The following is a 14,449-nucleotide window of genomic DNA, read 5'->3' on the forward strand; positions in this document are numbered from 1 at the left end:
TATTTTCACTTTTAAAGGGTCGGAAAAGAGTTGAAAGCGGACCCCCCATTTTTATTTTCTTTAACGAGTCAAAAAGGGAAAAAATAATCGGCAATCTTTTCATATAAGTTTAACGAGTCAAGAAAAGGGCTGAAACGTGACTCATCATCATTATCGAACATCCATCACCTGTCTCTGCACAAGTAAGGCAAAGTGTATTATCGAGTCCTTGAGGCAAAATAGGTAAAAATATTTACAAAACCTGATATTTTTATGAAAAAATGAATAAAAGGGGAAAAGTAAATATATTTTTACCATTTACCATTTTACCTTTGCTATGAATACTTTTAACCCACTTTTTCCCTAATTGTTCTGGAGCAGATTGCAGGAGATCCGGGAGGTCAATCAACGAGTCACCAATTCCAGGTAACAGTTGAAGCCCTGAGATCCATTTCCATGCTATTTATTTATGCTTTTAACCATTTTTTTTGGATTTTTATGGAGGTTTTTGAAAGTATTTTTTGCCCTTGGTTGACGCGATTTCCGGGCACGGAATCGCGCCAGCTAAGGGTGATTAACAAAACCATCCACACTGATCGGCGTAACTGTTTTTAAAACAAGTGCGTCAGTGTTGTGGATAGGGAAAAACCCTATGTTCTCAAAAAATGACAGTTCAAATTTGAATTTAATGTGCCAATGATGATTATTGACTCAAATTAATGGCTTTTTCAGGAGAGAATCGTTGAAAATGGTGGATTGGAAGGAATGGGAACATGAAGACGTTGACACCAAAGCAATGAATGACCCAAATTTTCTAGAGGCTTTTAGGGCTTGCGAGCTCCTCAAATTCTTCCTTACACTAGGGATGCTGGCCCAACCCAAGTTGCTTCGATACATGATTAGTCTTTGGGACATTAATCAAGAGATTTTTGTCATTGGCGACTAGGGGATAGAGTCGAGAACTTCAGATATTTACTTCATCACTCAACTATCTTGTAGAGGTGAGTCAGTGAACTTGTATGGGCCACATCTGATCAGGGCAAGCATATCTTCCTTGCTTGCCGAGCACTACCCTGAGGCCCTGAAATCCAAGAATGGGAAGATAGAGATTTCCAGTGTGTGGGATGTGCAGGATTTGACACTAAGGGTGCTTCTGTTGACTATCAACAAAGTGGTGGGGTCCCAAGCAGAACATGAGACTAACAAGTCGAAGTTCCTTTATGCTATTGGTTGCTGAGCTCCTACGATCTTCAACTAGGTAGAGACCATGAAGATGAACATCAAGCACCAGTTATCCAAAGCCAAGGCGGGGAATCTGAAGCAATTTTTCTTCAGATCTATACTTGTGACCTTATTCCTGGAATGAGTATCACTGTTCTAGTATCAACTGAATGAGGTAGATCCTCCTATGCCACATGATTTGCGGATGGCCCGCTGGAGTCGTTTGATTCCCAAGATCACTGGGGGTCAGCATATGTCATACGAACCTGCATTCTTTTCATGGTTGCAATGATAGAAGATCGTCATGGAGGACTGGCCATATAGTGGCACTGATTTCCGTGGAGATCCAGACATTCACTTTCCAGACGGAGAGGACTTTGATGATGAAGGTAAATAATCAAATTTTTTATTTTGAGATTTTTTAATTTTTTTTGGTATATATGTGCTTATAACATTTCTCTTGTTTATGTAGACATTAGACTAGAGCGGCCAACCAGGATGTCCCAGATACCTAGGCGCATTCCTTGCCTTATCGATGTTGTCACCCTTTATTGGGAAGGGAGCGAAAACAAGGAGGAGATCACGAGGAACCTTGAGGGGTTAACTCATGGTATCCCAGAGTATGCTCGGATAGGAGACATTATTCATCGGTACCAGAGACACACAGTGGGAGTCTCAGATCAGATCCATCAATTGTTGAGTCATGTTGCATGAGTTGTCTCATGCTACCATGATCACCATGCTGATTAGTTCCTAGGTCCAGCACTTACATATTTTTTGAGGCCTGCATGCCATGGATGTATGAGGCCTATGAGCCGCTGATGTTATTTTAGACACACATATTATTTTTTGGGGTTTTGATGTATCAAACATTCTCACCATATATATATATATATATATATATATATATATATATATATATATATATATATATATATATATATATATATATATATATATATATATATATATATATATATATATATATATCTATATATATATATCTATATATATATATATATATATATATATATATATATATATATATATCTATCTATATCTATATCTATATATATATATATATATATATATGTTGTATTTTCCTGTCTACTATGGTACAAATGGTTTGTTTTGTCTTTTTACATGTTTCATAAATGTCTATCCAACACATAATTAGCTAATGCATCTGTCAATGTATTCATGCATCTAGGAATATGATGATATGTAATATAATCAAAATGCCTTTCCAATAGATGGATACGAAGATACATTATCAATATTTAAGGGTTCTTGACGGGATATTGCCTGTTGAGTTGAAGGATGACAAGTTGCGAATATAGGTTGACAGCTAATTCTTTGATGCCTAGAGTGATGGCTTATACCAATAGTTCGATGACCACATTGTATTCAACAATGTTGTTGGTTGTGCGACCTAGGTAGATACCTTGAAGATCAATCAAGTCACTGTTAGGGTCATATATAACGCATGTCGTGGATGATAGGTTTCGGGTACTACGGCAAGCACCATTAGCGAAACAATGTGAGGAGTCGCAGACATCTACAAAGCAAGAAAAGCATAGTAAAAAGTAAATTTGTATGAAAAATATCACACAAAACCACAGTGTACAAAAATGAATCACACACTAATGTACATAACTAACCATGCAAGATAACCTAGGCATAGTAATTTTTGAGGTAAAGCATGTTTCAGGGCTTATCGAGAGGATTTCCTTCATAATCAATAAGCTCATAGACTCCTTTCTGCAAAACGTGTTTCAAAATATAGGGCCCATGCCACATAGGTTTGAACTTACCTACCCCCAGCTTATCATTAGCTTGGTCATGTAATAAGACCAAATCACCCTCAAAGAATGCGTGAGGGGAGACTGACTAATCAAAATGGGATTTGACTCGTTTCTTTTGTGCTTTGATGACCAAGGTAGCGAGACAACGAGTCTCATCCAGTCATTCTAGATATAAGAGGTGTTCCTCTTGAGGTGATGTTTTGGGGAGGAGTTCAAAAGCTAACTTGAGTGAATGAATCTCGCATTCGATTGGCAATGTTGCTTCCAGACCATAGACCAACTAGAATGGTGTGAAACCAATTGTGTCTTTGTTTGAGATTCGGTAGGCCCACAGAGCTAAAAAGAGCATAAGATACTAATTTGACTTGTGCATCCCAATAGTACGCTGAAGCATTCTGACCAAAACCTTGTTCACGACTTCAACTTGGCCGTTAGCCTGAGGGTAATATGGGGTCGAGCCATTGTGGTGCAAGCCCAATGCAGATGTCAACTCAGCCATCATGTAATCTCTGAAATGGGAGGCATGGTCTGTGATAATGGCTTGGGGTATGCTGAACCTGGAAATAAAATGGTGAAAAAGGAATTGAGCTGTTGTCTTACCATCTGCAGAATATGTAGGCATTGCTTCAACCCATTTGGTGAAATAATCCACAGCGACGATAATATAGTTATGCCCCCCCCCCCCGCCGAACGAGGCTTACATGTCATATAATCGATGCCCCATTTGGCAAAGGGACCAACGGTAATGACGGGGTGTAGGTGAGTGGGTGGGGCACGCATCTTGCATTGGTAAATTTGGCATTCGTGGCACTTACGAACAACAAGAATGCAGTCCTTGAAGATAGACGACCAGAAATAACTAGCGCGAAGGATTTTTTGAGTTGTAGTGTAACCAGACATATGACCACCACATGCCCTGGAGTGGTAATCATTGAGAACTCTTTCAGCTTCCTCGATCGTAAGGCATCGACGAAGAACTGAATCGACACCGACACGGTATAAAGTATCCAATAATATGGTAGGGTTGGGAGTGATGCTGAATCCTTTAGTGATAATCCTTGGTCAATGTGGACCGAAACGTGGACATTTGGAGATAAACGATGATATCACCGTACCATGGATCAAGGGTGCTAATCAGGAAAAGGGTCTCATCTAGAAGCTTCTCATCTGCACCAGCAAGGAGAGCCTTGAGGGAAGGCAACAAATCAATTCAGCGAAAACAAGTGACTTCTTAGATTTGGCCGTAGTGAAGATCAAATCGAATTCTTGCAGGATGACAATCCATTTAGAATACTTGCCCCCCAGCAACTGACGAGTCAGGATATAGGTCATAAGGTTGCATTTATAAATCATTGTAGTTGTATGTAAAAGAATATAGTACCAAAAGCATTGAACAACCTAAACGGCAGCCAAAACCAACTTCTCGACATGTGCATAACGCATTTCACTGTCGAGGAGATTTTGAATAAGGTAGTAGAATACATGTTCATTGCCTTCATCATCAACTTGGACCAAGACCATAGAAATGGCGCTAGGGGCCGCGGCTAGGTAAAGGAAGTAATCTCAATAATAGTTTGGTGGGTGCAATAGAGGAGCATTTATGAGGATGACCTTGAGATCATCAAAAGATTTTTGGGCCACCTCGTCCCATGCAAAGGGCGTTCCTTGTTTGAGAAACTAGGTAAATATTGTGGTTAGCCTGACATAGTTGGGTATAAAATGACGGAGAAAGTTGTCCTTTCCTTGTAGGCTCTGGAGTTGGTGTAGTGAGGATGGAGGGGGTAAATTTACAATGGCCTCGACTTTTAGCGGATCCAGGCGAATACCGTCCTTGGAAATGATGAAGCCGAGGAATCGTCCTAATTCCATGCAGAAAACACATTTGTGTGGATTTAATTGAATGTTATCGTGTCCCAAGTGGAGTTGCCAATTTGTGGTGAAGTAAAATTATAAGTGCAGACACGAACGAATTCCTCTAGCTCGATAATGGGTCTAGCCACAATAGATATATTCTATGGAAGATTTCCTTAGGTTAGAATCAATCAAGAGGGCCTACCTCTTGGTCGCTTATCCTACTTGATGATGTCCTCGCTTGCTCGCTCCAGCAATCTCTCGCTTCCTTCTTCAAGCACCTGAAACAAGTGAAAAACAAAAACACACAAACATAATAATAGACAAATTGCAATTCAACCTACTTAACAAGTCAATAAAAAATAAGACATGAATATGTAATATTACAAAACATGTAGGAAATCAATCGATAGTTGCATATATTAATATCAAATAGAGATTACAACCATTCGTCTTGACGTTGTAGTCTTCCTCTGACAAGACCAGGTTCCCACACACTTCTACTAGCATTCCACGATGGCTTCAAACAACAATAGTTTTAAATCTATTCCCTTTAGGCTTCACTCCAAACCAAAACACACTTCTCCCTCACACAACTAGATAGATACAACTAGTAATAGCTTGCTTGTCTACTCCAAACCAAAATAGCATCAACACTCAACCAAAACTCTGCAACTATAACACTAAAACTAGTTTGTGCTTGGGAAGAAGGGAGGTTTATATAGGAAATATGGATGGGAGATGGATCCTCTTCTCATGGGAGAAGGACTTATCCCTTGAGGTAGTTCCATCATTATAGGGGAAAGGAGCCCAAACTATCATCCTTGACCCCATTCGGCCAAACCATTTACCAGACTTCTGTTACGAAGCTTCTGCTCTAATTTAAAAACTTTCCATAATAGGAACGACGTGACTGGAACACAACTCAGTCACTCCAGTCAGTGCGAGGAGTAGTGCTAATCTCTGCACATCGGCATGGGGGAGACAAAGGTCATTAACATCAGTCTTGTAAACTGGGAAAAACAGAAGTTTCAGGGGAAATGGTGCAAAAGGGAAATGATCTTCTCATGAAGAGGGACACAATGGGAGTTTCTTCATGAAAGAAAGGCATGTGGGGTTCACTGTAGAGGTCATCCATGATCAATGAATGAAGATTACAAGGATAGTGACAAAATGATGTGTAACATACCCCACACCTCAACTCATCCCTCACAAGTTCGTCACGCGATAACCCTCTGATCACCCACCTCCAGATCCAGTGGCTCGTATCCCATATCGCATGCTCCGATGTCCAGCTGTTAATATCTCAAAAGCAAGCGAGATTCATGGTTTTCCCTGCTAGCCTTTTTTCTATGTGGCAGCCCCATGTTATATTGCGTCCTCAGAAAAAATACCACCTACCACTCAAAAGCGGTGCGATGAACCATAATATCACCTCCTCGCGTAAGATAAAACTGCCTGCTATTCAAACTTAACCCCGTGGCCAAAAGTTAACCACTATTGGTTAAAAACAAAAAGCTGCCCTTTCCATCCTTTTCACTGTTATTCTATTGCAAAGAACCTCTACCAACAAATTCTGAAGCCCATAAACTCTGGTCAATTGTTTTAACCCATTTACGACCAAAATATGCTATAGACTTCGATTTGAAGTAGCGTAAAGACCATTGAGGCCTCAGAAAGCCTTCGCTGCCCCAAGATAACCCTTCTACATACCAAATATTTGTTTTCCAGGTATTTTGAAAGTACCAGAAGGCCTATAATTAATATTTGTACAACATTTTTGATGATTTAATCAATTAAACCAATTAAAAGCCTGGACAACCTAAAGCAAACCATTGTTGCATCCCAAACCCTTTGTTGCAGACTATATTCATCTTTCCAAAGGTCCTAAACCTACTCCTTAAGCCATATAGTGATTAATTCAATAAAATAAACAAATCTATGGCTTCCCAAAGTGTTCTGAATGCAAAACCCCTGCAAACTCCTCACCTAGATATTGACCACCTCCCATTGGCCGACAAAGATTTCTAGATCAAAGACACAACCTCCCCTAGCCATCTATTGAAACTCCACTATTGGAGTAAAGACAAATTCCTCAACCAAAATGATTATATTCAGTTATGGGAGTCTAATTTACCCAAATACTTATTCCCACAGGTATACTAGTTCCCTGAAATCATCCACCTATGCCAACTCTGCTATATCCCAAGTCAAAGAGCCATAGTCTCTCATAACCAGCAGATCTTATTCACAATCATTGTAGAGTCAAAAAAAGAAATGTTGTAGATCTAACCAAACCCTAATGAAACCCCATTTTCTATTAAAAACCTACTTGATCTGTACTTAAAGCTGGACCTGCCCAAAGATCTCAATTTTTTCAGACTTTCATCCTAGAAGAGGCTCATATTCCTATAGGCAGTTCTAGACACTCTGCCACCATTTTCTTTGAAAGGGCCAGATAGATTATAACCATGTTGTCTTGTATTCTAGGATATACCACCGATGAACATGTAAATGAGCCTATACTTGGTTTCCTTTCTATTTTTTTCCCAGGCAAGTCTCCAGCTGCAGTTTTCAATTTTTCCCAATTCTTAGCAAACAGAATCCATGATCAATTGATCATATTTCCAGATGAAAGAGTATTCAAATAGTCTTCAGTATTGTTCCATATGTTTCTATACTTCCAGTCAGAAAGGTTTACAGTTAACATCCAAAAACTAGACACTAAGGGCCATCCTAGATCTGTTATCTTTTGGACACCCTTAATCCAAAAATATTCCACAGTTTTCAGCTACAAGGAGTTCATTGATTCATTTGTTCACCCAGTGGTTAACATGCTAAGAAGTAGCAATCAACCCAGGATCAGTGATATTAAGATAAAAAGAGTTTTACAGTTGGCCAAAAACAATAGAATAGGGGAGTGATATTTATACCAAAACCACACTGAAGTAAGGGTGTATGGGTGTAAACACACTCCATATAAGCTGCCCAAATATCTTCCCATGAGGATATTTGCATTAGCGTATATCGGGCAGATCATAAATTTATATGATGTACTGAATTTTATATCAGCTAGGAAGAAAACACAATTTAAAATAAAAAACCAACTTGGTCCTTTTATCTGGAATAATAGGGAAGCTGGAGAAGAAGCAAAAAAATGTTTACAGGAAATGAAGCTCAATAATATTTTTAAATGGCAGTATTATCCTTTAGGTGTCATAAACAAACTGAGACTCAAATTCAAATTCAGCCCTTTTATGCATGATTCCAAGCCAGAGATTGGAAAATATGCCAACTAGCCAGAGTGGTTGGAAAACACCTTAATTGATATGGAGAAACAGATGGATACTAGTTCCATTCTGCATACTCCGGCCCTACAGGAGAGAAATGAAAAAAGAACTAGGGAAGAAGGTTCTTCCTCAAACAAAGGTACGACAGATCAAAAATTTGAAATTATGTACAGGAAGAAGCCCAAGATAAATCTTGTAAATGAGCAAGAAGAGATAGTTGAGACAATTGAAGTCATTAATACTGACACAATGGTTAAAGAGAATACAACTCCAACAGTTTCAGAGGAAACTCATCAACCTTCAACCTCTAATACTTAGATTATTCAAAAGTAGCATAGCATTGAAGTCTCTTCATCAAGAAAACCTGTGGATAAAGAAAAAGATATAAAGGAGAAGTATAAAGAAATCAAGTTGAGAAATGAAGGATTGAAAGTTGAAACCTATGCCCAATACCTCAGACAGACTCCTAGTGATTAGAATAGGTTACTTTGAGCTTTTGACCTTAAAACATGGAAAATGCAGATGACCTTTTTACAGCCCACAGTACAACATCCTAATTCATCAGCAGATTAGAAAAAGACAGAATTTGAAGTTTTGGCCAAGAATCTTCATCCTATAGATCAAACTGAGTTTCATAAACAAGTAAGAGAAATGATATACTCAACTATGACCAATAAAGATATGAGTGTACAAAAACTTCAAAATTCTCTAGAGAATATCACAACATAGTTTAAACTAGAGAAGGCATCCTCACAAGCAAAGGATAATAGAATTAAATCACTAGAAGACTTGGTCATTGAGATTGGCTATAATCCAAATGACATCAAGGCAACATAAAAGCTCATAAAAAAGAAGAAAGAATACATTTCTACATTGAAGAAGCAGCTAAAATTGCCTCCTTCTGAACATCCATAGACCAAGGAAGTTCTAGAGAATAAAAGCCGAAAGGATCAGATGATGGACCTCATTCTTCAATTGAATGCTCAATTAAAAGAAATGGAAAATGAGATGGATAAGTTAGTGCAAGAGAAGCAGGCCAACATGGAAGCAGCTACTGTCACTGCTATTCCTATAGTTACTACAGCAGTTCCTTCTACTTTGGCAGCTTTAGTGGCCACAACAGCTCCAGTAGCTACAACACTTCCCACTACATCAACAACTACATCAGTAACAGGTTCAACGACAGCAACGGCTCCTCCTAGTGATGAAGCAAGTAAATTGATCAAAGCCATGGAAGATATGTCCTTCCAAACAAATGAAATTGTAGAAATTTTGAATAATGTAACACTTATTCACAAGATTATCCTGATTATACACTATTTGTGGAATGCATGCATAATACATAACCTCCTCTACCATTGATCATTAATTTGTGGAATTAAGAAACAATCGCATGCGCACATTGAAACATCAATCACACATATCAACACAGTATGTAATGGGGAAAGCATATAGCTGAAAACCCCGAACTATCTATATATTATAATGATAGAGAACATGTAACAATACATAGTACAATACTCCTCACAAGTACTCAGTACTATCTCCACCTACTACACACAAACCAGCTCATATCTGAACAAGTCACAGGTTCAAATCTCCTCCACTGTTTTCCTGCCTCTACTGCTCAATCCAAGTTGAGAATAGATCTGATCCAAGTTCGAATTCCCTTGGCCTGTACTACGCAATCCTCATTGGAAATCTCAATCAATGATTGTGCAAATCTCATGCATAGCTATAGTCACAACTAATAGTAGACTCACCCTTTCACCCACCTCTAACACTTGTCTCCACTGAACTGTCCATGCACTGAGTTAACTGATGTATTCTTTAGTTGATTTATGAGTTAATAATTAGTGAATTAATTAATAATTAATTCACATCACTCATCACTAGTGTATTTTGAAGTTAGACTACATACAACTAGTTCAACTAAGTCAAACTGAACACAACTTCATCAACTCCTCAATCAACTCCACCAAACTCAATCACTTGAGTTCTAACTGAAGTCCATTATGCAATAGCTCAACTAACCCATAGGAAAAGCATATTTCCTTCTGGAAGTTGCATGTGCCACATCCGTAGCTCGAACTGAAGTGCTCCAAGACGATAAGATAATGTTTATAGTCCAAATATTATTAAGAGCTAATAATATTCGACTATTCTATTTTTAGACTGGAAGTCTAAAAATAGACTCTGCCCATATGTCTAAAAATAGAGGTCCATCTATTTTTACCAACATGACCAATCATCCATAAATAGCATCCTGCAACTCATAGACCATGATCCATATGTCTAAAAATAGACATAGTCTAAAAATAGACTTTGTGGCAAAAATAGCCTGTGGGCCCACTTAGTGAAGGCGAATTCTTTTCACTAAGCTCCATCATCTTGTTGCATTTTAAACAGAAATAAAAAAAATTAAAGAACAAATAAAAATTCTAGAGGATGAAAAGAAACTCTCTGAAATCATGCATAATAATGAAACACAGAAGTCAAATAGATTGAATGAAAGGATACAAAAGTTAGAGAAAGAATTGACACTGAAAGAGACACTAGCCCAAGCAAAACAACTTTTATGGGCCAATATCATTGACTCAGTCAATGATATTTGTCCATCTATATAGGTGATATTTGAGCAAAATGATTTGGTCAAAGAGGCTAGTGAGGCAATTCAAAGGGTAAGAGCCGAACTTTGGAATAAGACAGAAGAAGCTTCAAGAATAATCCAGTTCCTTAACTCAAAGAACAAGTATGAATTGCAGGAGCTTGGAATAGATGATATAACTAAGACCATACTAGAGGTAAATAAGGTAATCACCAAGAGGAACATGATGATGCAACTTGAGGAGAAATGCCAAACAATGGAGCTAGAAATAGCTGGGTTTATGGTGAAATTTGATGCTTGGAGGCAGAAAGGTCTGCCTAATCCATTGGTGATTAATGATAGGTTGATGGCATATGAAGTGGCAAAGGAAGAAGCCAAAAATTCCTCCATGAAATGGATTCCTATAGTAAAAGTGCTCTATCAGACTTTTGAGAACCTATTTTACCTCCAGCATGAGGTAAAACATATCTTTATAAACAAGCCTACTTTTGAAAAATACATAGAAACTGATGAAATCTACAGAAGAATGGTAAATATTAAATTACTAGATGCAGAGTCTTGGGAAAAATTGAATGATTTACTATGAAGATGAAAGGTAAAACATAGCAGTCAAGGGAAAATAATAAAAAGTAACAAAGTTTAAAGATCAAAGAGTATCAATAAAAGGCAGTATAAGAGACAGTCAGTGAGAAAGAAAACAACAAGAGCGAAAAAGTGACATAATATCAAAGAAAAGCCAACAAAAAACAATAAAAGAGGGACAACTTGCATCAGTTACATATCTGTCTCTATCTTCTTGCATGAAGATATTTCTTTTTCCTTGAATAATGCCTAAAACAGTTCAGGATATTTTGTAATAGATATTTGTATAAATACTTCATAATTTTAAGTATTAGGTGTGGATTTCTGAACATTTCTATAGTTATATTGATCTAAAACCTGAGGGTTTATTGTAACATTTTCAAGTCAGTAGACTGGACTGAGTAATAAAGGCATTACATTACAGTATTCATGTGTTGGGCCACTTTAGTGAAGTATCTTTCATTTGTTAAATTGTTATTTTCTCAAGTATTTCACATACATACATGTTTTCCAATTTGAATAAAATAACTGGAAGGTTACTACAGAATTTGTTTAAGTACACTTGGTCTTAAAAACTTATTCATTTTGATGTTTTCTTCTGATATCTAGAGTAGGGAGTTCTTTGTTGCTCCCTAGTTTTGATTGACCTCTTTCATTTCCCTAATTATCTGGTTTGAGGAATCCTTAACTGATCCTTTACCCCGATTGAAAAACCACTTCACCATCCAACCTAAAAGATCTGAATTTACTCAGCTACCTTGCCTAGTGAAAATTATCTTTAGAACTTGATTTAGTCCTATTTTCTTGTCATTTGGACTCCATGGCCCAATGGTAAAGAGACATTCATCTATCCATCTAAATAAGTGATTCCACCACCAAACCAAACCAAATCAAAACCCAACCAAGCTTAAATAACTAGCCTAAAATCATTTAATCCAACAAAGTTAAATCATTAAGAGAGATCCCTCTCTGAGCATTAGGAATTCTAGGTCCTGTTCTCAAAAGTAGGTTTGTGGTTACCTCTATTATTTCTTTAAACACAACATGACAACCCTAGGGAAATTTTAGAGTGATAATAGCTTGGACTTGGACATATACCCAAAAGGAGGGTTCCAACATCAAGACATAGGTTGTATGCTTCCCTTTTTAGTTTCTTAATATATACATCTGATTTTCACTTTCCATAATTGTGTAAATGCTTATGCTACTAGCTTAATGTTCCTTGATCTGTTAAGTAGTTTATGTTTGATATATATTATATATGCTCTTGTATCTTGTATAGTGCTTTGATCTTCCTTGCAGGTATCCGGACATGGAAAACAACTAAGGAGCGAGGCCTAGAGCAAAAGATTCAAAGCCATCTCTAAGGATCAAGAAATTAGCATCAAAATGAGGTAGGTTTCTCCTTCTTCCTGCACATGTCAAACATAAGCTAGGAAAGTGTGTGTTAAATTGTTTGGTTTGTTGCTAGACCCACTCATTGGGCTAGAGGGATTGCCTCTGTCTGTAGAGGGGATTTTCCTTCACAACAAAATGGAGACTCCACTAGGGAGGCTATAGCATGTTCATCCTTCTTTCTCAACTGATCTCTTGATTAGTTTGACTGAACATCGTGTTCTCAGTTAGCTTGGGTTAATATAGGTTTTCACAATCACTGGTTGCTATCTTAGAGTGCTCATTCTAGAAGTGTTTTGTGAAATTATTTTTATTGTTTGCCTTTTTCCTTGCCCAACACACTTTCTGATCTGGCAGTTGCACTACCAACGCACCTTTTATTAAAACAACCGCACTTATCCCATGTTCAACGCCTGTTTGGCCTTAACAGTCATGTTGATCCATGAGATTGGAAAAATATAGGGTTTCTCTGTCAAACCCCAGTGTTTCTAAGCCCCTGAGATCTTGTTTTGTCCTGCATGACTAGATTTTGTTGGTGTTTTGACTGATTACCTAATTTATTAGCAACTTTTTACTCCTTTAAAATTTCAAGTGTTTGAGTGAAATTAGATTGATTTTAGGGTTTATAGGTCGATTGGTTGTCACTTGTTGCTTGTGAGTGTCTTTGGGTCTCTGGTTTGATGACTGATTAGGTCTATTCATCTGGTAAAATCACTTGAAACATTGACTTACATTGGTTTCAACTTGTTTTGTGCAAATTTGTTTTTCATGTGTATTAGGTCATCTTGCATTTGAAATTCATATTTTCCATTTATCAAACATAGATTACATTGTTTGGTTTGCAAAACAAAATGAGTATATTTGATTATCTATTTGAAAGTGAAAGACATTTTCACTAACTTCTTTTGATTTGGTGTTGCTTTGATTCATGCCTTGTTTGCATTAGGAGTATTCTGAATCAAAATCTTCATTTTTGATTTAGTTGAAGCTTAGTTTCATATGAGAATTTGAAAATCAAAGAGAACATCATATAAGTAAAGTGCATCTTAGTGAAGTGAAGGTCATTTTTACTTTCAATAGATTGCATGTTCATTAGTGAAAGTGAAGTTTAGTTTTGCTTTTGCATTTTGCATTTGGAAAAGCTAGTGGAGGCATATTGCTTGATGCATTCTCTTATTTGATGCATTAATTTCTTGAACTCTCTTCCCTCATTAACATATAATTCATTGAAATGAAAGGTTTCCTCCTTCTCATATAGTTTCATTCTAGGATTTAGCTGACATTGTTTCATCCCAAAATCGAAACCCAATTCAAGAAAAACTTTAAAATTTACTAAATTAAACTAAGGAGAATTTGGAACTTAACACAAACATTGAGAGGTCTAGGCTAGAGATGTGTTTCGACATCTATAAACCTAGCAGCTGTCATTAACTACCTTCATTGTATCTCAGGGGTGAATTCCCTTTCCATTACGGAAGTATATCGCAGGTTCTCTAGTACTCTAGGGTATATCAGAGGCACTCTAGTATAGTAAGTATATTGGAATGCTCTCACTGAACGGTTATGCATTAGACAACGCTAACCCAGAATTATGCTCCCCGTACCATCGAGTATATATTGGGACACCCCACTAGGTTGCTATCCTTTAGCCATAGGTAACCAAGTCAGCCTCGTTGTAAACGTGATACACCGAACAAAACATTCAGGGTGATTGACTA

This window comes from Pinus tabuliformis, chromosome 5_2 (genome assembly GCF_031772625.1).
Source record: "Pinus tabuliformis cultivar Carrire ecotype Pingquan chromosome 5_2, CPIR1, whole genome shotgun sequence".
In the NCBI taxonomy this organism is placed as follows: domain Eukaryota; kingdom Viridiplantae; phylum Streptophyta; class Pinopsida; order Pinales; family Pinaceae; genus Pinus; species Pinus tabuliformis.